Genomic DNA, 5,003 nt, shown 5'->3' on the forward strand with positions numbered 1-5,003 from the left:
TAGTCATGTTTATTTTTTTGCTTGGCAGGGTGAAGGTTTATTATATTCGCAATCATGTAATAACACTGAACGTTTGTTTCGTGAAATGTATAAAAGTAGTTTGCGGTAGCATCATGCGAGAGGAACAATCTCTTGTAAGGGTTGTGTGGTTCTGAGAAGAACCGGGGAAATCAACGTTTCGGACCGTTTGCTCTGCTCGTCGTCAGGAGACTGAGGCGTTCCAACGGTGGTGGGTAGTTATGTATAGGCGAACTCGGGCGGTGAACATGCTTCAGTTCTAATGCTTGTCCGCCTCTAGTTCCCCCTTTCCCAACAAAGTTGGAATTTCTCAGTCTCACAAACGGAAGGAATGTGCCACATGGTGCTACCGCGGACTTACTCTTATTGCTGACTTCATCAGCAGTAAGAGTACATCTGCCTATCTTACGTGTAACAGTTTTATTACTCGTATCATGTATTATCAAAATGAATGGTAAACGGCGGATTAGAATTAGCCTATAAGTGAGTAACCAATTGTAATCATGGTTATAAATCTATAATATGTATTTTCTTTGTAATTTTCTGCATGTACAATTCAGTCTGTTTAACCGTTTGCCTCATTTCTTCACCGCATCACTCCGTTTAAAATGTACACTATAAACCACAATGTACAACTTTTTAAAATATTGTAAACGGTTCTGCACATGTGAATATACATTTAAACCATTGTCAACATTTAAAGGGTTTATTTGGGTTTCTTTTTTTTTTATTCACCCTGTATATTATTACATCTTGTATTAATTATAGTAGCGTGTAGGTAAATTGTACTTTGATCGGAAGTAGGACATTTATTAATTACGTTATTGAATTGGGGATTCTTAAAAAAAAAAAATGTATTGTGTATTTTCAGGAAACATAAGGTGTATTAAACTTTATAGTGTATATGTTATTGTAATAGGCTTAATGTTGATATAGTTCTTGTTAATGTAGCCTTAAGGAGACATTTTCCCATTACAAGGTATATCTTAGAAAGACATGGGACATTAGGAAGACATTTCAATATCTCCCTAATGCCACAACTTATTAGAGGAAAATTTTATCGTCGACAATAGGCTAGATCGATTGCTCGTGGTCCAACACGTAAATATGCCAAAATTTGTGGGGGTGAAATAAACGAAAAAAAGGGGTAAGGGGTGATTTCAGTTTGTGCACACCCCTATTACAAAGTCTCCCTAAGGTATCATTTTTATACTAGTTATGCACACTAAAGGTGTTATTTTGTTTGTTTGTTTTTGCTTGGCAGGGTGAAGGTTTATAATATTAGCAGTCATGTAATAACACTGAACGTTTGTTTCGTGAAATGTATTAGAGTAGTTTGCGGTAGCATCATGCGAGAGGAACACTCTCTTGTAAGGGTTGTGTGGTTCTGAGAAGAACCGGGGGAAATCAACGTTTCGGACCGTATGCTCTGCTCGTCGTCAGGAGACTGAGGCGTTCCAACGGTGGTGGGTAGTTATGTATAGGCGAACTCGGGCGGTGAAGGTGCTGGAGTTCTAATGTTTGTCCGCCTCTAGTTCCCCTTTTCCCAACAAAGTTGGAATTTCTCAGTCTCACAAACGGAAGGAATGTTCCACATTGTGCTACCGCAGATTTACTCTTATTGCTGATTTCATCAGTAGTTAGAGTTAATCTGCCTATCTTACCAACAGTAGTGTAACGGTTTGGTAAATGAATGGTAATTGGGGGATTGGAATTAGCCTATAATTGTGTAATCAATTGTAATCATGGTTATATATCAGTAAAATTAGTTTCCTTTGTTATATTCTGCATGTACAATTCTGTTTAACCGTTTGCCTCATTTCTTCATCGCGTCAATGCGTTTAAAATGTACACTATAAACCACAATGTACAACTTAAATATTTAGTCAAAATATTAGTCAAAATATTTAGACTGTTTTTTTTCTCACAGAAAATCGTTTGAAATTTAATTAATCAACTCCAAAAATTAGGCAAATAAAATATAAATTTCTGTTGGCTTGGCAGTAACTTTTTTTTTTTAATGTGAAAACATTATAAACGCTTCTATAGTGAAGAATTCAAGTACAATGTTAAAAGTGTCAAACAGGAGAGGACTCATTGACTAACACTACAGTAAAAACGCTTAGGTTAAAATTTGATTTGTAATTCAGATATCCATATCCATCAGAGACAAACACAAGTAATCGATTTAAGTTCACCACATTGACACCCCCTGTAGACGCCCATTTTGTTAAATGTGTATTTATTATTATTTTTTTGGCTTTTCTGGGGGGGGGGGGAAGCCAACGCCCCCTGCCCCATTCTGGCGACGCCCATGTGTGTAACATGTAGACGCTTGTGTTGAGGTTTCAAACGCGTCGAGCGTTCAGCGTTTTACACGTTCAACTGTTCAACACTGCAAAAACACAAGCATTTATAATATCGAACGTTTTAAGTGTTTCTAAACTGAGCCGTTATCAAGGTGTTTACATGAGTATATAACCTAAAATAATCATGCTGACCTATATTATGTTAAGTTGTTAAACAGTTAATTAACCTGACAGTACTTATTTGCCACATTGGTTGATTACGGGAATTCATAGATTACATATTGACAATTTTAAACGTTCATTTATGCTACTCTATTGCATACAGTATCATCAATGAACATTGCTGTGTATAATGTCGTTAAACAGTTAAATAGTTAGCTGCCGCCTTGCGTGACCGCGTGATATATTACATGGTGAAACATTATTATACTAAACATTGTAAAACTATTCGGTTATGGATTATTACGAATACAATTAGTGGTATGTGGGGAAATGTGTGGTTGATCTAGAACCGAGTATGAAAAGCGCCCTCTAGAGTACGTATATCCCATGCTAGATTGGATGCACTTTCAATAATATATGAACAGTTATAGCGCGTACGTAACTTATTACCCTGCACTTTGACCTTATTCTGTTTGCAGATATGACATTTGGTTTCTGTGAATTCATAGGCAGTGCAGACCCTTTAACCAAGTCTAGTATAGGCTTTCCCGTCCAATTTCACTAAGTTTATATTCAATTAAACGCCCGTCTCTTTGAAATTAGATTGAAATGAAAAGATCGCGCTGATCGTCATTTGACAATATCCGAGCATTCTATCGTCTCGTAGCTTCACTCATCCAATCCAAGATGCATTCAAATTAAACATATCGCGTTGTTCATAGGTGTGATTTAGGCCTACGCATGCAGCCAATGGGGAAAAGTCAGCAACATTAAAACAAAAACAGATTTGCTTTGCGTTTTGTCTTATGGGCTCCGTGCGCCGAGAAAGAGGGCGCCCTTTTACCTAGCAAAGACGTCCCATGGGCGGGACATTTCGCTGGTTGACGTGCACCGTTCCTTGTGTGTGACGCACGTACACCAGGGATTTGTACAATGTACACGTAGTGGCCGCGCTTCGGGTTGCAGACCAGTAAATAAACTTCCATAGACCCCAATGGTAATGCTCCCACTTCAGAAATTCGGGAAAAAAACTCAAAACTCTCCAAGGTGTTCGAGACACACATCAAATTAAAGCTTATTTCATCATCTTTCATTTTCTGTTCAATTTTTGGGGGGTCAACTGATGACTTTTAGGAGAAATTTCCATCCGAAGATGATCAACCCTGGAAATAGTCCTGAAGCCCATCGCCATTTTGAAAAACGATGCCTACACTCCATTGCAAAATGGAGCGCTTTAAGGGCCCCAATTTCATCCTAAATGAACGGAACTACAAGCTCACAGTCCTGTGCACGGCTTCCACTCATATTTTTTACAAACCCTCGAGTTCATGGCCCACAGCATGCTCAAATACTGAAGATTTTGAGGGCATGCGAATCGTGATTTGGCCGGCGCAGGCAATTTCGGACCGATTTCCTGGTCAACAACCTATAAAAAAGCAAGGTTTGAAAAATTCCCCCAAACCACTTGTACGGCACGAGGAAGGATGGATGACTCATATTTCATCAAAAAATTGCGAGAAAAAAAATCTCTGACTGCGATTTCTGGCCTGAAAACAAGCTATCTGTTTGCGGCTGCCTTGCTGTAGGGCGCCCCCAACGGGAGTTATTTGAGTTTCGCTCCTTCCAACCCCAAATTACCCCCCCCCCCCTTGTTTGCTCGAAATTGCTGTGATCGGACGACGGTCCATCGGTCCTATTCAGATTTTGGGCGCATTTGTTGCGGAACTGCCATTGCATGGTGACCCCTTTTGAAACCCTGCCCCCCCCCCAGTCCCCCCCCCCCGAAAAAAAAAAACACTGTCGTGGAATGTAAAGCGCAGGCGCACACATTTTGACAACAAACGACGGAAGGCGCCATTTTGAAATTAAAGGTTGCAGACAGTAAGTAAACTTCCATAGACCCTAAATGCTCCCACTTCAGAAATTCGGGAAAAATACTCAAAACTCTCCAAGGTGTTCGAGACACACATCAAATTAAAGCTTATTTCCTCATCTTTCATTTTCTGTTCATTTTTTTGGGGGGGGGGGGGGGGTGGGTCAACTGATGACTTTTGGGAGAAATTTCCATCCGAAGATGATCACCCCTGAAAATAGTCCTGAAGCCCATCTCCATTTTGAAAAACGATGCCTACACTCCATTGCAAAATAGAGCGCTTTAAGGGCCCCAATTTCATCCTAATTGAACGGAACTACAAGCTCACGGTCCTGTGCACGGCTTCCACCCACATTTTTTACAAACCCTCGAGTTCATGGCCCACAGCATGCTCAAATACTGAAGATTTTGAGGGCATGCAAATCGTGATTTGGCCGGCGCAGGCAATTTCGGACTGATTTACTGGTCTGCAACCTTCGCGGTAAATGAATTGTAGTCAAGATGGCGTCGGTCGGTCACCCCCAACTGTACTCACTTTGCCGGTGAGGGGGTACTTGTGAACGGAGCGGATAGACAATATAGCTGATGCTAGTATGTTGTTCAAGCCACAACTTGGAAAGAAACAAAATAACGCTGTGACA

Source organism: Patiria miniata, unplaced genomic scaffold (genome assembly GCF_015706575.1).
Source record: "Patiria miniata isolate m_02_andy unplaced genomic scaffold, ASM1570657v1 HiC_scaffold_19, whole genome shotgun sequence".
Lineage (NCBI taxonomy): Eukaryota > Metazoa > Echinodermata > Asteroidea > Valvatida > Asterinidae > Patiria > Patiria miniata.